We start from the raw sequence: 25753 nt of genomic DNA, 5'->3' as shown, positions 1-25753 counted from the left end.
CAGAGTACTAGATATTTTACTTGACACTTTTTTTGGTAATTAATAGAAAAAATTGGCTAACCTTAAATAAGAGTCATAGAAGATTTAACAAATTTTGAAACTTAACCTGATATCTATATAGAGAAGACTGAACTCAGAAACTGGAGAATTTAGTCTTTCCAAGCACAAGAACATTTATAAAATTGATTGTGTACAAGGAGTTCAAGCATATATGACCCCTATCTGCATTCTGATTGCAACACACTAAGCTAGAAATGAAAAGATTTAACATAAAAATCCCCATGTTTTTGAAAATTAATGTCTTCCACTTAAATGGCCTTTGGGTAGAAATATATATATATATATATATATATATATATATAATATATAAAATAGTGGAAATTAGAAAACATTTATAACACTCAAAACATTCGGGATAGAACTAAAGCGATGCTAAGAAGGATATGCAAAGCCTTAAATGCATATCTCTTAAAAGAAAAAATGATGAAAATTAATGAGGCAATTTGGCCTAAAATAATTTTTTTAAAACTCAAAGAGAAATAAAATGAGTCCAATTTAATTAAATAAAACATCAACATAAAATGAAGAGGAGTAGATCAATAAAATTAAAGTTGGACTTTTGAAAGACTAATGCATTGACAAATCTCTGTCAAGACTGAGGACAGAAAGAGGGAAGGGAAGAGAAGGTATGTTCCCACACTCAAAACACACCAAAATGAGAAAGAATTACTAATTACATAAACTAAAGAAGATAAAGAATAGTGAGAAAAATTTAGGGACAGCTCAGGTGAAAAAAAAAATTGAACTTGGTGCAAGGAAAAAATAGAAAATCTTAATTGTTTCATAATAAAGACTGAGTAAAGAGGCAAATTTTTCTAAAAAAGAATTCAAACCTAGGTGGCTTTATTTAGTAAGTGTTAACAAAAATTTCATACTACACATTCTATTCTAAAGCACAGATTGAGGAAATCTCCACAGTTCACTTGAGGAAGATAGCATAGACCTAATATTAAACTGGGAAAAGAAGGAGCCAAGAAAAAATAATTATATTTTAGTATAAATAATTATACTATACACAGTGGAAATAATTATATTTTAGGTCAAATAAGATTTTAATAGTAGAAAACACTTGTTAGAAAAAATATATAAATATAGGAAAATGAAAATTCATCATATGCCAACTTTGTGTGTGTGTGTATGAATTACTTGTTTAAGTCTTTGGTTCATGTCTTCTGAACATCTGGGTGAAGACAACTCGAAAAATGTGTATTTCTCACCCATAAGCATCCCCTCTGCCCTGGCCATGGCCATCATGTGGCCAAAGGGAAACACCGCGGCCCAGATGTCCCAGGGATTTTCTCTAAGCAAAAGCAGCGGCGGAGGTGGAGACATCCACCAGGGTTTCCAGAACCTTCTCACCAAAGTTAACAGGACCGGCACACAGTACTTGCTCTGAACTGTCAACAGGATCTTTGGAGAGAAGACTTATGGTTTCCTCCCATCTTTCAAAGATTCCTGCAGCAAATTCTACCAAGCAGAGATGGAAGAGCTGGACTTTATCAGCGCTGTGGAGGAATCCGGGAAACACATAAACACCTGGGTAGCCCAAAGAACAGAAGGAAAAATTACAGACCTGCTGTCTCCAAATTCAGTGGACCCCATGACTTGTCTGGTTCTCGTGAATGCCATCTACTTCAAAGGAAACTGGGAGAATCAGTTTAACAAACAGCACACCAAGGAAAGGCTGTTCAAAGTCAGCAAGAATGTGGAGAAGCCTGTGCAAATGATGTTCAAGAAAGCCACCTTTAAAATGACCTACATCAGAGAGATATTCACGAAGATTCTGGTGCTTCCTTACGTTGGTTCGGCAGGGAGCTCAATATGATCATCATGCTTCCCGATGAAAACACCGATTTGAAAATGGTGAAAAAGGAACTTGCTTATGAGAAATTCATCGAGTGGATGAGGCCGTACCTGATGGAGGAGGAGGAGGTGGAGGTGTCCCTGCCCAGGTTTAAGCTGGGGGAGAGCTACGACATGGAGAGCGTCCTCTGCACCCTGGGCGTGGCCGACGCCTTCGAGGACACCAGGGCCGATTTCTCCGCGATATCGGCCCAGAGGGACCTGCGCCTGGCCCGGGTCGCGCACAAGACCTTTGTGGAGGTCGACGAGGAGGGCACGGAGGCGGCCGCGGCCACCGGCGGAGTCCTGATGCTGCGCTGCGCCAGAATCACCCCCAGGTTCTGTGCTGACCACCCTTTCCTCATTTTTATCCAGCACAGCAAGACCAGCGGGCTTCTGTTCTGCGGCCAGCTCAGCTCCCTGTGAGGAGGCGGCGGCTGCAGGCACCCCTGCTGGGTCCTATGGCCCTCTTTCCCCTGGTACTCCGTGACGTGCCTGCGACCCAAATGGCCTTGGCGACAGTCCAGAAATAAAGGGTCTGATCGAGAAAACATAAAAATAAATAAATAAATTCACTATTCTGGTGAAATAGTGGTTATCTATTTCAGATATATTTTGCAGATATCTTCCCCACTCTTGGCTTTTCATAGTAATGGTTTTCTTAATTAAAGAGAAGTTCTTAATTTTGATGTAGTTTGATAAAGTAATTTGGTTTTCTCTAATGTGTAATTCTGTAGTTTCTTTTATGATTGTCCTACTTAAGGAACCATCTCCTAGTCTAAGTTTATTAAGATAATTGTCTAAAAGCTTCATAATTTTTATTTTATATTCAGAATAATTTTTACCTATCATATTTAAACCTACTACACATCTGGAATTTTTATGCTGTATGAAGAGAGGTATGCATGCTCAAGATCAATACTTGTTTCTATATGGACAAGCACCCATTCCTGAAAAGTGTACGCTTACGTTGCAGCAAAAGTTTCATATTTATTATAATTAGGTGAATGCTTATGTGCCAGTCTGTTTTCTCTATTATTTTCACTCTTTTGTATTAATACATCATTTCTTAAACTAAAATACACAGATAATGTGGATGTTTTGATATAGGTATACCTTGTGAAATAATCACCACAAACAAGTAAATTATATCCATCACTTCACATAGTTACCATTTTGTTTTTTCAAAAATAATAATTGAGATATAATTAACATATAACTTACCAGTTTCAGATGTACAACATAATGATTTGATATTTGTATAAGTTGCAAAATGATTACTACGATATCTAACAAACATCTGTCACCTCACATGGTTACATATTTTTACTCATGATGAAAACTTTTAAGATCTACTTTCTTAGCAACTTTCAAATATGCAATACTTGAATAATAATACTTGCAATAAGAGAGTATTATTGATAGCCACTTTTCTATGCATTGCACCCCCATGACTTACAACTGGAAGTTTATACCTTTTTAAAAATTTTATTTTATTGAAGTATAGATGAATTGCAAAGTCATGTTAGTTTCAGGTGTATAGCACAGTGATTCAGTTTTTCAGATTCTTTTCCTTTATAAGTTATTATAAAATATTGAGTATAGCTCCCTGTGCTATACAGTAGATCCTTGTTGGTTGTCTATTTTATATATAGTAGTGTGTGTGTGGAATTTTATACCTTTTGACCCCCTTTACCCATTTCATCCAACCATTCACTCCCCACCTCTGGCAATCACCAATATGTTCCCTGTATCGATCACTCTATATTATTTATAGTACCTAATACAATGAAAATGTTATGTAAATAGTTTTAAATACAATGAAAATGCTATGTAAATAGTTGCTGGCATTCAACAAATTCAAGATTTGCTCTTTGGAGCTTTTGGGATTCCAACTATTCTTTGAATAGTATCAATCCAAGCTTGGTTGAATCAGTGGATGTGGAATCCACAGATATGGAGAGCCAACTACATCATGGCTAAGTGGAGTTTATTCCAGGAATGTAAGGTTGGTTTCACATTTGAAAATAGTTACGGCAATTTGCCATATCAATTGTATGAACAAGAAAAAATATATATTACTGCAATAGCTGCAAATAAACATTTGACAAATTCAAGGCACATTCATGATAAGACTCTTGGCAAAATAGGAATAAAAGGGAACATCTTCAACCTGAGGAAAAATATCAACAGGAAGAAAAACCCTGCATTTTACATTTTGCATATGGGTAAAATGTTCAATGTTTTTCCCCAGTATATAAGAAGGCAAATGCATTTGTTGTTACCATGCCTATTCATTGTCACACTAGACATCTTAACCAGAGCAATAAGGCAAGAAAGCAAAGTGAATACATAGATTGGAAAAGAAGAAAAAAGTATATCTATTTGAAGATGGCATAATTGTCTTCAAAGTAAATCCCCCAAAATATCTAAAAAATATATATTGGAACTACCAAGGAGTACTGAAAGACTGTAGAACACAATTTCAATATAGAATTAAATATGAGATTTAATTGTATTTCTGTATATTTGCAATAAAAAGAAATTAATAGATTAATAACCATAATAGAACAATTAGTGTTAATAGAACCATTATCATTAGAACCAAATACCCAAAAATACTTAATCATAAGTTTGGCAAAATATGTGCAAGGTCAGCATTCTAATAACTACAAAATTCTGTTGAATATAATCAAAGACATAAATAAATGGAGAGATAAATCAGGGTTATGACTTAGATAATTCAATATTGTTAAGAAATCAATTCTCCCAAATATATATATTCATTTAAAGCAAGCTCAAAGTGCTAGAATATCTTAAGTAATGGAAATAGACCACATGATTCTAAAATTTATATGAAATTGCAAAGTTAATATAATTACAATACAATTTTGGCAAAGAACAATTAGAATGTTGTTGAAAGACTCACATTACCTAATTCCAAGACTCATTATAAAACTACAGTAGTGACTATGAATATCACACACTTTATGCTATAAGAAATAAACCAGGGCTTCCCTGGTGGCGCAGTGGTTGAGAATCCGCCTGCCGATGCAGGGGACACGGGTTCGTGCCCCGGTCTGGGAAGATCCCACATGCCGCGGAGCGGCTGGGCCCGTGAGCCATGGCCACTGAGCCTGCACATCCGGAGCCTGTGCTCTGCAACGGGAGAGGCCACAACAGTGAGGCCCGCATACCACAAAAAAAAAAAAAAAAAAAGAAAAAAAAAAGAAATAAACCAGACTCAAAGTTTAATATGATATAATTCTATTTACGTAAAAGTCTGTAAAGTGTTAAACTACAGTGATGGCAAGTATTCTGTGTTTGCAATGGACTGAGTGTATGTAGAGGAGTGTACTCCAAAGGAGTTTGAGGAAACATGTTGGGGGTGGTAGAATTATTCTAAATCTTGATTGTGATCACTGTGATGTAACTTGATTTAGTTATCTAAACTCAGAACCATACTTTAACGTGGGTGAATTTTATTATATGTAAATTTTAACTCAAAAGCTCTAGAAAGTTTATCTATAAATTATTCAATAAAAGTAAATAATGCATTGTTTAGTGATAAAAACCTATTACTAAATTATAAATAATGTTTATTTGAGAAGAAGAATATGACAGATACAGTAGAGAGGATTCTGCAAAGGAATTGGTGAGGTTCCAATTCTTAATCTCCATGTGGTTTCCATAGAAGCATGTTTATTATTAGTTTTCAACTGTATCTGTATGTATACATATATATATATATTTTTTAAATCTAAAATAAATTTCCCAAACAAATAATATTTATAAAGAGAAAGCAGTTTTCTATGAGATGAATAGAAGATGATAACTTCTTATAGTTTAGTGGGTGGAATGAATCACAAAGTAAAATCTTGGTGGACAGTGGAGGAAATTTAATTGGCTATGATAACAAGCAGAATTTATTGGCCAATGTTATCTAGAACAATAAATAAATAAGGCATTAAAATCACTTCATACACCTATATCTAGGGGCTTAAAACATATTTCTAAGGAGTCCTTCTTATTCACACTCTATTTCCGCCCTGCTGGCTTAATTCTCAGGCCTACTATTTGTTTTGGCAGATATAGGGTCATTATCTCTTGACTTATGTCCTACTGATTTAGGTACTCCATAGGTTCACTTCAAATTATTCAAGAGAAAGTTTCACACTTGATTTTCATTGATCTAAACTGGGTTAGGTTGCAATTAAAGAAAATTAGGACCTGGACTAGTGTAATGCAAATGAGAATGCTAAGGCAAAAAAAATTAAACACTCAAGCAGATCTTTCCCCATTGTACAGATAAAGAAGTTGAATCACAAAAGCTCAGGTTACATAATTATTAAGATATTAATATTTAGTTTTATTTCAGATGTCTGAGTTCAAAGCCTCAACCTGCTTCTTTACTTTGTCAAGTCTTTTGATAAGAGAGTTTGTTAACAATGTGAATAGTATGTAGTCTCCAGAAGGATCTGGGCAAATTGGAATGGTGAATGGAACATCTAAGTATAAATGTAGTGGGAAAAATAATTAGTCTTGTTGTTATTAAATAAAACAATTGCATTATATTTACTTAATGCAATTATAATATCTCAAAGTTATTATTGCAATGCTGTCTTTTTCTCCCTTTATTTCTGTTGATATTTACTTTATATATTTAGATGCTCCTATGTTGGATACATAAGTATTTATGTTATATCCTCTTGTTGGATTGACCCCTTTATCATTATGTGACACCCTCCTTTGTGTTTTATTACAATCTTTGTTTTAAAGTCTATTTTATCTGATATAAATATTAATACCCCAACTTTCTTTTTGCTTCCATTTGCATGAAAGATTTTTTTTGCATCCCTTTACATTCAGCCTGCATGTGTCTTTAGATCTGAAGTGAGTCTCTCGTGGAAAGCATATATAGAGATCCTGTTTGTTTGTTTTTTTTATGCATTAAGTCACCCTATGGCTTTTGATTGGAGCATTAATCAATTTCATTTAAAGTGATTATTGATAGGGACATACTTATTGCATTTTGTTAATCTTTTTCTGGTTATTTTTGTGGTTCTTCTCTGTTCATTTCTTTTTTTTTAGTCTCTTCACTTTGGGTTTGATGATTTTCTTTACTGTTATCTTTGGATTTCTTTGTCATTACTTTTTGTGTACATATTATAGGCTTTGGTTTTGTGGTTACTATGAGGTTCATATATAACAATCTATATATAAAGCAGACTATTTTAAGTTGATCCTCACTTAAGTTCAAATGCATTCTACAACACTAAATTTTTACTACCCCCCACATTTAATTTTTTTACATCATAATTTAAATATATTTTTTAATTTTGTGCATCTCTTAACTACGTATTGTAGTTTTAGTTATTTTACTACATTTTTTCTTTAACTCTTCATTCTAACTTTATGAGCTGTTGTTCTACTTCCTTTAGTATATATTTGCTTTTACTAGTGAGAATTTTTTTCTTTCATATATTTTCTTATTTCTAGTTACGACATTTTCCCCCACTTAAAGCAGTTCCTTTAACATTTCTTGTCAGGCTGGTTTAGTGGTGATGAAGGCCTTTGGTTATTGCTTGTCTGAGAAACGCTTTATGTCTCCTTCAATTCTGAATGATAACTTTGCCAGATAGTGTATTCTTGGTTTTAAGTGTTTTTTTTTCTTTTTCCTTAAGCACTTTGAATATATCTTTCCACTCCCTTTTGCCCTGCAAAGTTTCTGCTAAGAAATTTGCTAATAGTCTTATGGGGGGTTCACTTATATATGTAACATATTTTTTTCTTCTTGCTGCTTTTAAATTCTTTCTTTAAATTTAACTTTTGATATTTTAATTATAATGTATCTTGGTATAGATTTCTTTGGGTTCTCTTGTTTGAAAATCTCTTTGATTCCATGATCTGGATGTCTGTTTTCTTCCCCAGGTTAGGGAATTTTTCTGTCATTATTTCTTCAAATAAGCTTTCTGCCTCTTTCTCTGTTTCTTTGTCTGTGACTGCTACAATGTGAATATGAGTATGCTTGATGTTGTTAGAGAGGTTCCTCAAACAATTCTCATTAAAAATTTTATTTTTCCCTTTGGCTGCTCTGATTCAATGATTTCTACTATCTTGTCTTCCAGATCCCTGATCTGTTCCTCTGTATCATCTAAATTGCTGTTGATTCCCTCTAGCATATTTTTCTTTTCAGTTGCTGTATTCTTCAGCTCTGAATGGTTCTCTCTTATATTTTTTCTTTGTTGAAGACTTATATGCTCATCATTCTTCTCTTGAGTTTTGTGAGCATCTTTATGACCACTACTTTAAACTCTTTATCAAGTAGATTACTTATTTCTATATCATTAACATCTGTTTTTGAGTTTTGTCTTGTTCTTTCATTTTGAAATATTTCATTTTTTCCCTCATTTTGTGTGTCTCTGTTTATATTTCTGTGTATTAGACCAAACTGTTAACTATCTCAGTCTTGAAGGAGTGACCATGTTTAGAGGATGATCTTTCTCCTTCAACCCTACCCTAGATCTTGATTGTCTTTATAATCTTTGTGGTTGTCTATACAACCTGATTCATTCTTGATATATGTTCCTGTTGTTGAGGGAGTGTTGAAACTCATCTCAGTATGGTCCCTTTGTTGTGGAGCAGGTATTCACCTAGTTCTCAGGTCCCTTTCAGAGGGAATTGATCCATATGTCACTGTATATTTATTATGTTAATGATAGGAAGTAAGTTCAGGCTTTTCCAGGAACCACCATCATGAAATGCCTCCTTTTGACTGAATCTAGGCATCACAATTTAAACCGTGACATTGACAAACTGAAATGTGTCCAGGTAAAGTAATCATCATGGAAAGTAAATTAGTACAACACATATGAAAAATAGTTTTCATTGAGTAAAGAATATTCATGGGGAAATTTCTTTTTATATCATCTAAATTCTATTACTTGGAAGAAAAATTACACCTTCATCTTCATGGCCACAGAGTTTTGGACCAAGAGTCTAAATATATAAGGAAAAAGATGTCAGTTTGCTATAAGAAAGACAGTTCTAATAATCAAAATTTCCAAATAACTAGACCACCTTTGGATATCAGGATTTTTCTTTCCTTGAAGATTTTAATTGGAGAACATAGATTTTATCTTAGGGAGATTTATTCAAGGATTTTTGCACTGGGAAGTCTTGCAAATCTGTTGTTAAATAATCTTTTATTTTCAGGATTTACCAATGAATCATAATTATATGATACAGAACACTTTAGAAAAAAAAAATATATATAACAAAGCCCCTTAATTTATAACTTCTCCACCATCCTTTTTTAAAGCTCATAAATCCAGAACCATGTAATTTAGTATTTTATTTATATATCCCATCTTCTAAAAGAATATAAAGATAAGGTATTCAAAGCAGATAAAATTAATGGACTATTAGGGAAGTTGTAACACTGATTAAGATTATTTTTGTGATTCATTAACCTCTTATCCAATACTTTCTTCTTATTTTTGAGTGTTATTTATCTTCAGGTATCCTGAACATTTTCTGATCATTTTTGCAAACTACTGAAACCAGATCTTAGCTGTCTAACGCCTATTCTCCTTAGGTTCCCTTTACATCTTACATAATCTAAATGATTTGTCAGCAAATATGATTAATTTAAGAAAGCCAACAAGTTAATGAATCATAATCAGTTAATATCAATATACATATTTGTATCTTCTAAAGATAACTTTAAATCATTTAATTTTTGCACTAAAAGAATAATTATAATGGACTTAGAGCCAGTGTCAGGTTTTGGTTGTTAGACAAAATCTTTTTGTTCCTAAAATCCCATCTTGAACTTATATCTTCTAACCTTCTGACAAGCATGAATCAAGTGGATACCACCAATTGATATTACCTTTTATTAAGCAAAGAAAGAGAAAACTATTCTTCTATTCAATATTCAATTCCCCTTTTCCCATAATTTTTATGGCCATTTTGATAACCTCAGGCACAAAACAGGAATTAGAGACCAGAGTCTTTATCAAAGTCATGAGCACTGAGTGGAAAAACCTCTGCTCAGTCAGCAGTTCAGAATTCCCACCCCATCTATTTATCTCATGAAATTATGTTTACAAAAGATGATCTGACCTTTTGAATTAGACTTTTTCCTGATTCAAAGTTTGCCACTTTCCCAACTTTCTGGTGCTAAGTTGGACAGGGATAACAATGGGAAGCCACTGAGAGCAGAAATAAAGCAGAGGAGGAGAGATTTATCTGTTTCTTGTACACTCATGAAAGGTAATGTCTGCAGATTTTCAGGAGCCCAGTCTTAACATACTTATCTGGAAATGCCTGCTCCTTGTCTTGCTTGAAACCAAAGTCTGTTTTAGCACTGTGACCCTGTCAATATAAGAACTTTATTTAGTAGTAAGTGTGGCCTGGCAGAGTCCTAAGTATCTATGAGGCTATATTAGTTCTATGATTCCTATGCTCCAGTGACCATGACTTAAGGACAATATCAACTGCAAGGTTCTTCCTCCTACTTCTAACTTTTCAAGATAACCATTAGCTAGATTAATTTTTTTCTTAACTCTTTTATCTGTCTTTTCCTCACCAAATCATGTCTTTCAGATGACAAATCTTTTATCTTAGACTGAATAGGGAAACAGTGATTCTTTTCCAAAAATGTTTATGATTTCTCTAAGCCTAATTTAATTTACTTTTAAAATGTAGTCCTACATGGCCTTTATTACCTCTGTGCTCTAACTCATCTTCATTATTATGTTTGTGCTCCTTTAACAATGCTTTTATCTTAGCAAGAGATCTTTTTGCAATGCAGATGATGGCACACCAAGCATTAAATAAATTTAATATTAATATTACTAGAGATCTCCTCTATGACCAAACAACATTTCACTCCCATTACAGTGTTTATGGGAATGATTTGCTATACTGAATAAGATATAATTCTTTAATGATAGTCCAATAAAAATGATATCATTATATGGTTGCACAAATGTCTTTCCCCTCAATAAAATTTTTAGTTATGTGAACACTTTGCCTTTCAGAATGACTTATGAATAAAATTTCTACCCTGACTTGTGCATTAATCAGGGGAGGGGGAGCAAAATCTATTTTTCAAAACATGACCCAACCACCTAATGACTTGTTTAACTGACCATCAATCTTTGTAGCTGCCAAATCTTTTCTCTTTCCTTCCAATGAACTGGCATAATACTGATTTGGGTCATATGTAGACACAAAATGCCTTCTTTCCTAGGAGAATAATTATGAACATTTCCTCAGAGCTGTTTGAAGGGTATTTCTGGTTGTAGCTCTTTTCTCCCCCCAAGAAAAGCCATTCTGTTCTCTGCTTTTTCCTGGTCCCATTTGAGGAGTGATGAAAAAAAGCAAATTATTTTCAGGAAAGATGAGACATACAAAAGTGTTTCTATATGTTTCAGTGAAAAAGACAGCTTAGATTCTATCTAAGGAATAAATTTTAAGTAAATTTTTTCTTGGCTCTTTACATCACTTTTTCTGAATCCTAATCCTATATAATTCATGAGTTTGGCCCTAAATTATATGGTCTTGAGCAACAAAACTCTCTTCAACTTCTCAGCTCAAAGATTTACATATAAATACACAATATCACCACCAGTACCACCCAAAATTTTATCTTTGTCAAGTGTCTTAGTCCATTTAGTCTGCTATAACAGAATGCCATAGACTGGGTGGCTTATGAACAACAGAAATTTATTTCTCACGATTCTGGAAGCTAGAAAGTCCACGGTCAAAGTGCTGGCCTATTTGGTGTCTGGTGAGAGCTACCTTCCTGGTTCATAGACGGCCATCTTTCTCTGTGTTCACATGGCTGCAGGGGTTGAGGAAGGTCTCTAGTGCCCTTTTTTAAGAGCACTAATCTCACTTGTGATGGGTCCATCTTCATGACCTAATCACCTCCCAAAGGCCCCCATTTCCAAATACCATCACACTAAATGTTAGGATTTAACATATGGATTTGGGGGGGGGCACAAATATTTAGTCACTAGCACCATATTTCTTAATGACATACACTGACCAAGAACCTGGTCATGAGAAGAGTTTCATCAGGGCTTCCAGCATTTATAGACTAGATATGACTCAAGCTGTTAAGAATTTTATTTTTCTGAAACCACATGCTTTATTTCTAGCTCCTTCATTCCATTGGGCACTTTCATCAGATGTTATTGATTACCAGTTATTATTTTTAGAATTAGTAAATAGTTTTCCTTTAACTCTTTCAAACCAGACATGTCAGATAAGTTTTCAGTTTTGTATTGTCTGCCTTGCCTAAAGATGTTCTTAGTTTGATAAAACTACCTCTAGTAAAAAGCAATGAAATAAAATCATCTGAGATCCCATTTTTTAATTCCATGGTTCTATAAATCTCTTTAAATCTTTGCTTTAGTTCTTATTAACTTTCTTGGAGTTAAAACAAAAGAACATTTTTATTTATGAGTGAGATAATGAGTTTTATACCTTGCTTAATAAGATTATCTATTTGACATGGGTTTCAAGTAAAAAGTATGTAGGTTGCAAGGGAAAAGGTTATACTTACTTGCATCATTGCTCAGACAGGGGTTTATTCACACCTGCTCAAGTAATTCAATGTAATTCATATAGCCAATTACCTTTATCCCCCTTCAAAAGAGACACTAGTACAAAAAAAAAAATTCCTAACAAAAGAATAAACTCATGTGCCAGAATTTATTGGATGTGTACATATACATAAAAGCTCACACCTACAATGTGTGTTTGCAATACAATTAATTAAAAAATGTTTAAATTAAAACAGAAGGAGCTAGGTTCAGACTGTTTGGTTATAAACACCAGGGCTATGTTCCCTTCAGTAAATCTTATAATTTCTCTGGAATTCTTTTTTTCCTTCATTTTTAAATGGCAATGAAATTCAAAAGTCCAGTCTTACTTTTCTGATGATGTTATTGTCAGGATCAAATAATAAAATATATTTGTTGGGCTTCCCTGGTGGTGCAGTGGTTGAGAGTCCACCTGCAGATGCAGGGGATACGGGTCTGTGCCCCGTCCGGGAGGATCCCTCATGCCACAGAGCGGCTGGGCCCGTGAGCCATGGCCGCTGAGCCTGCACATCCGGAGCCTGTGCTCCACAACGGGAGAGGCCACAGCAGTGAGAGGCCCGCGTACCACAAAAAAAAAAAAAAAAAAAAAAAAAAAAAAAAAAAAAAATATATATATATATATATATATACACATATATGTGTGTGTCAATTCTCCAAATACTGAAACTTACCATACACATTTTATTGAAAAATCTATATGAAAAATTTACCCTGCTGATTGCTGATATTTAGAATGGTATTCTAAATATAAATCAATTGGATCTTTCTTTTTCTTTTTTTCCTAGTACTTTTGTGAGAGGTTGGCTGCTTTTGAGTTAGCCATGGGCAGTTAAGGAATATACTGATAGCTCGGTATTTTCAACCTTCTTTTACACAACCTTGTCAATTAATGCCTTTTTTTTAAATATATGCAATAAGAAGTATGTCCCTTATTACTTGAGAAGACATCCCAAACCTGTGTTATCACCACCATTTTCTCATAGTAAGGAGAACTTAGGTCTTTGCCTTTCACATTTGTTTTTCTATTTGCATCCATTTCTTGTAGAGTTCTGACCATGTAACAGGAAGTGTTAACCCACTTGCTGATGGAATGCAACTGCAAATATCAAAATTACCATCCTGGGGTAACTGTCAGCTTAGTGCATTAGCTAAGGATACAATTACATTGTGACATTTGGATAATTGTCACGCCACAAAGACAAATTTGCTGACTCTAAGTTCCCAAGCTGACCTTTTCACAGTGAGCTGATTGGAAGGGTTCCCTTCCTTTTCAGGAACCTCCTATTTAGCATCTTTAAATTACTCACCTAAACATTTACCAGCATTAGGATACATAATGCAGTCACTTCCACTTAATCTGATCCCTGGATCATGTTATATTTATCACTTGATTTGAAAGATTAAACCCTATCAGCCTTGTTCTCTAGTCAGTGGCAAATATTTCAAGCAGATTTTAATAGATAATTCAGAAACTTGCCACTTTTAGAGGCAATGAAAGCAAATGATCAAAAAACCACAAACTATAAAAAGAATTATGAAGGGCTGAGGCAAGACTATGAGGAGCCTAAGGCTAAATTTGAAAACCTTTCATATCATTTGAGACAAGACTTTGAATAAGACAAACACAAATGTTAACCTAATAGGTGAGTCATCTCATTTCCTTGTAGAACTCAAAATCTCAGTTGCTTTGTTGTATCAGTACAAGAGACATTTCATATACATTTACATCTTCAAACTGAAAATTTGGATTTAAATTTTTATTCACTAATATTTCAGGATTTGTGTTCAGTGACTGGCATATATATATATGTACATTATATATATATGTATATGAAATATGAATATTCAAGCCTACTTATTCCCTGTACACTCCAGTCTGAATTAACAGAACTGTAAAAAAAGTAAGAATGATCATAGAGTAACACACAAAAGAATAATATAGCTTTATCCACCAGAACTCAATATTGCAGGAGGGATGTATTAATTATCTATTATTACCTAGTAAAATCTGACAAAACTTAACTGCTCAAAACATGTGTTATATCACAGTATTTATGGGCTAGGAAACTTGGTATATCTTAACGGGTTTTTTTGGATAGGGTTTTTTATAAGACTGCATGCTCTCACAAGTCTGTGGGGGCTGCAGTCTCAACTGAAAGCTAGATTGGGGAAGAATTCAGTTCCAAGTTCACTCACATTGTGTTTGGCTTGTTTCCATTCCTCATGGGCTGTCAAATTAAGGCCACAATTCCTCAATGATTTTGGCCAGAGACTGCTCTCAGTTCCTTGTCACATGGTTCTCTCCACTGGGTAGCTCACAACATGCCAGTTTGCTTCATCAGAGCAAGAAAGCAAGATAATGATGATGATGATGAGAGAGAAATGCAGAGAACATAAGAAGGTAAGAGTTGGAGTATGAGAAAGAAGGAAGTCATGGTGGTTTTTGTCTAAATTTTAAAATGGTGGTCTATCACTTTTACAACTTTCTATTTATTAGAGGCAAATTTCTAGGTTCATCTAACACTCTAGAAGAGAGGACTGCACAAGGATGTGGATCATTGAGTTTATTTTAGAAGGCTGCCTAACACAAGAAAAATAAGGGTTTTGTTTTCTTTATTCTCAAAGATGATGTGGGAGGCTTTTCATGCTTGAGTGGAGGCCCATACCACCAACTATATTTCTTTCCAAATTCTCTACTTACCTAATATAAAAAGATAAATGGATAGATAGATAAATAGATAGATAGAGGTATAAATACAGAAATAGCTATAAAACAGGAATGTTCAGCCTTTTACTGGGTAAAGCAGCAAAATTCAATGTGACTGTTTGAAGTTGACTGACATATTAACTTCTAAGAAAAAATATATTCCATATTACAAGTAGAGACACTAGAGACAATATATTTTACATTTCTTATGAATTTGGGATACCATTTTTGAAAATTATTTCAAATGCTTTAATCATCTGAATACTTCTTCAGGTGAGCATACATGTAGTGAACTCAACAGTGGTAGCTGTTACGTTATTTAATAAGAAACACTTTCTAGTAATAAATGACTTTAATATTCAATTTAAAGTCATATTGAACATGATATGTTTAGGATATCAGGTCTCTTAAAGTACCCTTCCAATATTTAGTCACCTGTGAAAACATTCATTCCACAATTCCTCACTAGGATGGAAAGAAACACCTTTGCTAATTTCAGCTATCATAGTATATATGGATTAGAGTGCAGGAATTTCATTTATTAATAAGTAAGTTCTTTAGCAGAGTAATTTTAGATCTCTCCATTCCTATATTTTGTGTTTGCTTCCATTTTCTTAAAATTTGTATTGGAGTATAAGTGCTTTACAATGCTGTGTTAGTTTCTACTGTGCAGCAAAGTGAATCAGCTATACATATAAATATATTACCCTTTTATGGATTTCCTTCACATTTAGGTCACCTCAGAGCATTGAGTAGAGTTCCTTATGCTATACAGTAGGTTCTCGTTAGTGATCTATTTTATACATAGTATCAATAGTGTATATATGTCAATCTCCCTCCCCCAAATCATCCCACACCCCTTCCCCCTTGGTTTCCATACGTTTGTTTTCTATGTCTGTGTCTCTTCTTTGCAGAAAGATTATCTATACCATTTTTTTAGATTCCACATATATGTGTTAATAAACGATATTTCTTTTTCTCTTTCTGACTTACTTCTACTTCTGTATGACAGTCTCTAGGTCCATCCACGTCTCTACAAATGACCCAATTTCATTCCTTTATATGGCTGAGTAATATTCCATTTTATATATATATATATATATATATATGTATATATATATGTATATATATCTCACATCTTCCTTATCCATTCGTCTGTTGATAGATATTTAGTTTGCTTACATGCCAGGAAGTTGTAAATAATGTCACAATGAATATTGGAATGCATGTGTCTTTTTGAATTATTATTTTCTCAGGGTATATTCCCAGTAGTGGGATTGCTGGGTCATATGGTAGTTCTATTTTTAGTTTTTTAAGGACCCTCCATACTGTTCTCCATAGTGGCTGTATCAATTTATATTTCCATCAACAGTGCAAGAGGGTTCCCTTTCCTCCACACCCTTTCCAGCATTTATTGTTTGTAGATATTTGGATGACAGCCATTCTGACTGGTGTGAGATGATACCTCACTGTAGTTTTGATTAGCATTTCTCTGATAATTAATGATGTTTAGCTTATTTTCATGTGCCTCTTGGCCATCTGTATGTCTTCTTTGGAAAATGTCTATTTAGGTGTTCTGCCCATTTTTTTGATTGTGTTGTTTGTGTTTTTGATATTAAGATGCATGAATTGTTTGTATATTTTGGAGATTAATCCTTTGTCAGTTGCTTCTTTTACAAATATTTTCTCCTATTCTGAGGGTTGTCTTTCTATTTTGTTTATGGTGTCCATTGTTGTGTAAAAGCTTTTAAGATTCATTAGGTCCCTTTTGTTTACTTTTGTTTTTATTTTCTTTACTCTAGGAAGTTGGTCAAAAAAGATCTTGCTATGATTTACATCGAGTGTTCTGCCTATGTTTTCCTCTAAGAAATTTATACTGTCTGGCCTTACATTTTGATCTTTTATCCATTTTGAGTTTATTTTTGTGTATGGTGTTAGGGAATGTTCTAATTTCATTCTTTTACATGTAGCTGTCCAGTTTTCCCAGCATCACTTATTGAAGAGACTATCTGTTCTCAATTCTCTTTTCTTGCCTCCTTTGTCACAAATGAGGTGACCATAGGTGCATGGGTTTATCCCTGGGTTTTCTATCCTCTTCCATTGATCTATATTTCTGATTTTCTGCCAGTACCATACTGTTTTGATGACTGTAGCTTTGTAGTATAGTCTGAAGCCGGTGAGTGATTACTCCATCTCTGTTTTTCTTTCTCAAGATTGCTTTGGCTATTCAGGGTCTTTTGTGTTTCCATACAAATTGTAAAATTTTGTTCTAGTCCTGTGAAAAATGCCATTGGTAATTCCATAGAGATTACATTTAATCTGTAGATTGCTTTTGGTAATATAGTCATTTTCCCAATATTGTTTCTTCCAATCCAAGAAGATGGTCTACCTCTCCATCTGTTTGTGTCATCTTTGATTTCTTTCATCAGTGTCTTAATTTTCTGTATACAGGTTTTGCCTCCTTAGATAGGTTCATTCCTAGGTATTTTATTCTTTTTGTTGCAGTGGTGAATGGGATAGTTTCCTTAATTTCTCTTTCTGATCTTTCATTGTTAGTGTATAGGAATGCAAAATATTTCTGTATATTAATTTTCTATCCTGCAACTTTATCAAATTCATTGATTAGCTCTAGTAGTTTTCTAGTGATACCTTTACGTTTTTCTATGTCTAGTACCTTGTCATCTGCAAACAGTGACAGTTTTAGTTCTTCTTTTCCAGTTTGTATTCCTTTTATTTCTTTTTCTTCTCTGATTGACATGGCTAGGACTTCCAAAATTATGTTGAATAAAAGTGGAGAGTGTAGATATATTTGTCTTTTCCTGATCTTAGAGGACATGCTTTCAGTTTTTCACCATTGAGAATGATGTTTGCTGTGGGTTTTTCATATATGGCCTTTATTATGTTGAGGTAGTTTCCCTCTATGCTCAGTTTCTGGAGAGTTTTTATCATAACTCGGTATTGAATTTTGTAGAAAGTTTTTCGCAATCACCTTTTGAGATGATCATATGGTTTTTATCCTTCAGTTTGTCAATATGGTGTATCACATTTATTGATTTGTATATATTAAAGAATCCTTGCATCCTTGGGATAAATCCCACTTGATCATGGTGTATGATCCTTTTAATGTGTTGTTGGATCCTGTTCGCTAGTACTTTGTTTAGGATTTTGCATCTATGTTCATCAGTGATATAGGCCTGTAATTTTATTTTTGTGATATTTTTGTCTGGTTTTTGTATCAGGTTGATGGTGGACTCAGAATGAGTTTATGAGTATCCTCCCTCTGCTAATTTTGGAAGAGTTTGAGAAGGATCGGTGTTAGCTCTTCTCTAAATGTTTGATAGAATTCACCTGTGAAGCCATCTGGTCCTGGACTTTTGTTTGTTGGAAGATTTTTAATCACAGTTCCAATTTCATTACTTGTGATTTGTCTATTCATATTTTCTATTTCTTCCTGGTTCAGTCTTTTGCTGTTGTACCTTGGCAAATTTGCTTATAGTAGTCTCTTACAATCCTTTGTATTTCTGTGGTGTCAGTTGTGAATTCTCCTTTTTCCTGTATAACTTTATTTATTTGAGTCCCTCCCTTTTTTTATTGTTGAATCTAGCTGAAGGTTTATCAATTTTTTTTTACCTTCTCGAAGAGCCAGCTTTTAGTTTTATCGATCTTTGTTATTGTTTTCTTCATTTCCGTTTTATTTATTTCTGCTCTGATCTTTATGATTTCTTTCCTTCTACTCACTTTGGGTTTTATTTGTACTTCTTTCTGTAGTTGCTTTAGGTGTAAAGTTAGGTTGTTTACTTGAGATTTTTCTTGTTTCTTGAGGTAACATTGTGTTGCTATAAACTTCCCTCTTAGAATTGCTTTTGTTGCATTGCATAGCTTTTGGATTGTCGTTTTTTCATTATCATTTGTTTCTAGGTATTTTTTGATATCCTCTTTGATTTCTTCAGTGATCTAACAGTTATTTAGTAGCATATTGTTTAGTCTCCATGTGTTTGTGTTTTTCATGTTTTTTTTTTCCTTGTAATTTATTTCTAATAACACAGCTGCCAGAGCCAGACCAGTTTCATTTGTGGGAACATTCATTGTCCTTTCAGACATTCCATATACGTAGGGTCTACCAAGCCAATCATGGGGATTTAAGCTGCAGCTTGTTCAGCTGATGGAAAGATTTTCATTCCTCTTTCTTAGTTGCCCCACCCCTGGGTCACAGCTGTGGTTTTAGCCCCACCTCTGCCTGTGGGCCACCCATAGGAGTCTTCTCCTGAGGCTGCCCTGGAGAACTTGTGTCTGCCTCAGTGAGGACAGAGCTTGGAGGTGGCATGGCTGCCTGGGTCATGTGAGCCCCAGAGGTGGCAGGTGCATGGGGAAGCCAGCGGCCATGATGTGAGAGATCCAGCCCTAGTGGGAGACCTTTCTAGTGCCCAGTGGCAGACACCTGAGGGCCAGCCCTGACAGGGCCCTTTCTTAGCTTCTGGGGGTCAGGGACTGGCACATGAGGAGAGAGAGGCTGCAATGGCAGCTCCATCCTCTGCATGTCACTCAACAGTGGTGCCTTGCTTCCATGGCAGTCTTATTTTCCACCACAGTCATTCTGGATTGTGGATTTCCTGCCTTTTGTCCCCTCAGGCTATCTTCTCACAGCCAACAGTAGTCCTCCTCCCCAGGTTTGCTCTCCAATCCCCATGCTCCAGCTCCCAGCTCCTGTGCACACCAGCAGAAACACATCCCAGTTCCAGGTGTGCAAGGTGGTGGTACGGACCATCTGTGTAGTTCTCACTCGGTCCTCTCTGCCACAAACTGGCCTTTTCACAGTCCTCTCACAGCCTCAGATGGTTCACTTCTGTCCCAACCAGTTTTCTCATTGGTGTGAGGGTTTTCCCAGATGTGGGAACATCTCCTCTGCTTCATCTCCCCTCCAGGGCTGCAGGCCCCATCCCACTTCCTCTCCTCTTCTTTCTCCCTTCTTTCTTTCATCCTACCTGGTTATGTGGGGGTCTTTATTGTCCTTTCTGGTGTCGAAGGTCTTCTGGTAGTGTTTAGCCATTGTTCTGTGAGAATTGTTCCATCTGTAGATGCATTCATGGTGCATTTGTGGAGAGAGATGAACTCCACATCCTCCTGCTCCTCCATCATCTTGAAAATATTTGCTTCCAATTTTTAACAAACAAAAATCAATAGAGCCTAGAACGAATAACCAAATCTGCATGCTCAAGTCCTTCAACTAGTTATAGACCTCTGCATAGAATCCGCTTATCTGACTTTAAGTTTAGTGCTTGTTCTAATACTGTATATTTACACTAAAATGTTGTAAAACATAGATTACAACTAAAAGACTACAGGGTTTAGCATATCTGATAAGTTCTTTTTTATGAAAAATTTTACTGAAATATAGTTGATTTACAATTTTATGTTAGTTTCAGATATACAGTAAATTTATACATATTTATATTCCATTATACATATGTATATTCATATATATATATACTTTTTTACATCCTCTTCCATTGTAAGTTATTACAAGATATTGAGTATAGTTCCCTGTGATATATAGTAGTTACTTGTTGGTTATCTAGTTTATATATAGTAGTGTGTATATTTTACCTCAAACTCCTAATTTATTCCTCCCTCCAATTTCCCCTTTGGTAACCATAAGTTTGTATTCTGTGTCTGTGAATCTATGCCTATTTTGTAAATAAGTTCATTTGTATCTTTTTTTTATTCCACATATAAGTGATATCATATGATATTTGTCCTTCTCTTTCTGGATTACTTCACTTTGTATGATAATCTCTTGGTCCACCCATGTTGTTGCAATGGCATTATTTCATTCTTTTTTTATGGCTGAGTGATAGTCCATTGTATATATACACCACATCTTCTTTATCTGTTCATCAGTTGATGGACACTTAGGTTGCATATGATCCCACAATCCCACTCCTGGGCATACATTTGGAGAAAACCATAATTCAAAAAGATACATGCACCCCAACGTTCATTGCAGCACTATTTACAATAGGTGTGACATGGAAGAAACCTGCTCTTTCAACTGTTGATCATTGGACTGACAAACACATCTGCTCCTTAAGAAAGTAAGGCTGAGAAACTGAGTATCCAGTCTTATCAATTTTATCTTAGAATTTTCTCCTTAACTACATTTATCTTGTAGGGAAATACTTAAATATTCAGATGACACATTGTAATACATAAATTAGCAAATGAAGGTAGGGATCTTTGTGCATAGTTGTCCCGCTATATGACAAGAATAATGCTATAATATTAAAATGTTTTCTTATTAAAGATCATATCTGTCTTGAGAGATGTTATTAACCCCATTTACTTATAAACAAAGGTAGGATTAAAGAGTTTAAGCAACTTGCTAAAGTCCATCCATGAAAATAACAACAATTAATTCTAGATGTTAACTGAGTTCCTTTGGACTCCAAAGGCAATGCTCTTTCCATTAGTCTGTGTATCATCAACAGCAGTTGATGGAAAAAGAAAAAATTACTCGGAGGGATAAAAAGTCATTTTAATATAAAAGTATATTAGATTACTATCTGAAGACACAGGATAGAAATGATAGCAAGCAGTACTTAAATAATGACAACTTTCAAGTAGAAAAGCTCAAATTGTGTTTGTTTTGTTTTATTTTTTGTTTTTTATTACTTGGAGTACTCAGCTATAGCAATCCCATAGGAGGAGTAGTCTTTCATGCATTTAATTGTACTTGGAATCTAACTTGAAGACTTTTAAGGTCATTTACAACTTGGACCCTCCATGAAACCCTAACAGAATACAGTTCTGAGTTAATAGAAAATCAGAAGAGCAAATACCTTAATGCAGCATATAATTAGTGGAACAAGATGCACAAAAAGAAATATCCTGCTTTTCTTACATTGGAGATCCATATTGCTCTTACAAATAAACTAGATTTTAAACCAAATAAAGTGCAAAGATTTAAAATTATCTTTAATAACAGTTACCTTTCCCCCATAATTCTATGGAAAGTATGAGCTCTTCATCAGATTTTACTTAGGTAATCAGCACTATTGATAAAATACTTTTACAAGTCATTTGTTATTTTCTCCCTCACTGAATCTGAGGGAAGACAGTTGATATGGTGTGAGTTGACCTATGGAGAGGTTTACATGATAAAGACCTGCGAGAAGCTCTAATGTGGAACAGAGAACTCAGTTCAACAGCTCACAATGAATTGAATCCTGCTGAAAATCATATGGATGAGCTCAGAAGTGGATTGCCCCAGTTGACCCTTCAGATGAAACCATAGTCCCAGCTGAGACTTTGATTGAAGTCTTGTCAGAGACCTGAATCAGATGACCCAGCTAAATGGTGCCTGGAATTCCTGACTCACAGAAGTTATGAGATAATAAAATATTTATCCTAGGATTATTTGTTATGCAGCAATAATTAACTAACACAAACCAGAATATTTAGCTACTTAAACCAGAATAGACTTAGTGACAATGAAAAACGTAAGACTAATTATTTTGTTATTATCTAGTAAAAATAATGTCAGGATGCATTCTAAAAGTTTTAACAAATGACTCTTCTAATACATCAACATTGCCTATGTTACTAATACAATATTTGAATTTAATGGCTGAGTATAATATGATTTTAATGTCTTAAATATGATTTTTGAATAGATGTAATAATTTTTTGTCTTCTATTTCTTATCCTTTGGGTATTATGATTTTCATAAGTATACTTCTTTTATATAACACTTGTTAAAACAAAATTTTCCATGTCCCTATATATTACACTTGCAAGAAGTCCATTAGAATTGCATCTGTATTGTAGGTCACTAAATGTTTTCCACACAAAGTAATAGTTTATAAATCTATTGGATTTTAGGAAATTCAGTGCTATTATTCTCCTATATATGATTAATATTTACTGAGAAAAATTTGAAAGTACTTCTGAATATTTTGACAGTTTTGAAGAAATAGCTTTACAGTGAATCTCTCTGGATTTCACAATGCATATGCAGAAGGGCAGACACTAGAATTACAAAAATTATGCCCTGTATATTTCTTAAAACATCCTGAATATTGATTCATAAATCTTATATTTAAAGAGGCAGAGAACATTTAGTTCCAGGACAGCAAATAGATTTTTTATTGCATAGCAAATTTAATACCAAATTTAATCAATTTTATTCACTACTCACAATGCTGTGTTAAGAAACATTCTTACTTCATCCAAGCTCAGCAGGAAAAAAAAAGTATAATAATTGATTAATTGTAACTATAATTGATAGAGCAGAAGAATAGGAGTGCCATATATATGCCACTGATATTTCAACTTCCTCTAGAACTTTGTCATCATAGAGTAACACTTCATTGAAAGAGGGCCATTTCAATACATCCTGAAATTTTTTCACACTGAAGTCTGTTTTCTTGATTCAACAATCTCAGTTTTGTTCACTGATAAAATATAGATCAATTCTATTCCACCTTTTCACTCACTCCTCTCCAGATATTTTGGAAGTACAATTTTTTAAGCTCTTACAAAGTGTTTTTATTGCATACAACTTCTATAAACTTCCTCTACTATAGGACAAGTTGTAGAGCCCTTGATCTGAGAGATCAGGAACTGATTATTCTTTACAGCAGTGCTTCTCAAGTGAAGGTGATAAGTCATGCTCCTTGGAAATTAAGTCCTTGAGAAAGGTGTCCTAGTGATTTTGTTCTGCACTTCTAATGAATAAACATGGGTGCCTTACACCGGTACGTGATTGTCATTACAAATAAGCAAGTTTCCTCTTCCCATATGCCCACTTGGTGCCTTGTCAATCATGGTTGAGAATTACAGAAAATGTGTCTTCTAGATCAGGTAGGTGTAATTAGAGCAATGCGCAAGCATTAACCTTGGTCAAACATTCAACTCAGTCTATGCATGAGCTTTGGTCTTATTCTCTGCAAGTAATAAAGTACAGCTTTATGTTCTATATACTCATCAGGTGAATTAATCATTTTTTAGTAACAGACCAGATATTGTCTCAATGGCTTATCATATATATTAAATAATATATTCTAATTAATGATATACTACCCTGAGTCTTTTATTTGTTTAATCCCCTAAAATTCTTATTTCTTCAAAAGACAGTAAGCTTCCCAAAAACATCAGTTAATGGCATGCCTTTATTTTATTTTATTTTATTTTTTGGTTTTTGCTGTATGCGGGCCTCTCACCGTTGTGGCCTCTCCTGTTGCGGAGCACAGGCTCCGGACGTGCAGGACCAGCGGCCATGGCTCACGGGCCCAGCCGCTCTGCGGCACGTGGGATCCTCCCGGACTGGGGCACCAACCCGCATCCCCTGCATCGGCAGGCGGACTCTCAACCACTGCGCCACCAGGGAAGCCCCAGCATGCCTTTATTATATTGTCCACAAAACTTCACACATAGCTCTGTCTTTTTATCTGTATCCATCTATATTACAGAAAATGAGATCTAGCTGCTGCTTTAGGAGACACTGCAATGTGATAAGGTTAGGAATTTTTTTTTACCATAGCTCTTATTTAGCTCCTGGGATCTTTCTACTACCTTGTAGGATAGAATGTAATGTCTAATGGTGTTTGATTTAGAAAAAAATACATATGTTTAGTTCTTGTCTATATGTATACATATATATATTATATATATAATATTTAAATATATATATATATAATATATATATGTATACATATAGTGTTCGCCTGAGTTTCTGTGGTGGTCCAGTGGTTTCCATCTGAATAAATGGTACAAAGTATGACATTACTAACTACAGTAAAGTTTGTAGCACCTGCCATTTGTGGAAATCAAAATCAGCTGGCTTGTCAAACTTGCACTAGCTTAATTTCACTTCCTCATATCATATAAATTATAGTACAATAGAGGATACTGATCAAAACAATTTAATTACCATTTATCAAAAGCTTCCTCTGTACCAGGAATTGTAAGAAACATGTTGCAAAGTTTATCATCTCCTTTATTTCACCAACATAACTGTGAGAAAGATTTTTTTGCCATTTTGAAGATAAACAAACTAAGGTTTACAAAACTGTACAACTAATCAGTATTGGAAATGACTCATTAGCTCTATTAGTCATAGTGCAATGTTCCTTAGTTTTCAGAGAACACATATAAAATTTGAGAAGTAGTTCAGTCTTTCTTTCCACCTTTCCATTAAAGCATTTTTTGTCCTATTGAGAGATTTTTTTTTTTTTTTACAGTCAAGTTCCTGGTTATGTACAATTCAGTAAAAATCATGATGATTGAGTTATCTATGAGGGAAATCTAATGAGAGAGAGATAGGAAAGAGTGAGAGCAAGAAAGAGAGAGAGAGAGAAAGAAGGAAGGAAGAAAAAGCCAATTTTAAGATATTTATGCATGTAGCCTTAGCAACTGACATGAGAATACAATTTATTTTTTTGTCTCTAAGACTCATTACTTTTCAGGATAATAATTTTCATAAATTTACTTTCAAGGTACAGTAGAATCTGTTTTATTTACCTTGAAA

General features: G+C 34.4%; 1 pseudogene; it reads left to right on the top strand.

Annotated features, from left to right (window-relative positions):
- Window positions 1-1225: 1225 nt before the first annotated feature.
- LOC131765127 (serpin B6 pseudogene) lies at window positions 1226-2328 on the top strand (annotated as a pseudogene).
- Window positions 2329-25753: the final 23425 nt, after the last annotated feature.

This window comes from Kogia breviceps, chromosome 11, assembly GCF_026419965.1.
Source record: "Kogia breviceps isolate mKogBre1 chromosome 11, mKogBre1 haplotype 1, whole genome shotgun sequence".
NCBI lineage: Eukaryota > Metazoa > Chordata > Mammalia > Artiodactyla > Physeteridae > Kogia > Kogia breviceps.
Note: the sequence above shows the minus strand (reverse complement) of the source record. Positions and strands in the feature narration are given on the sequence as shown.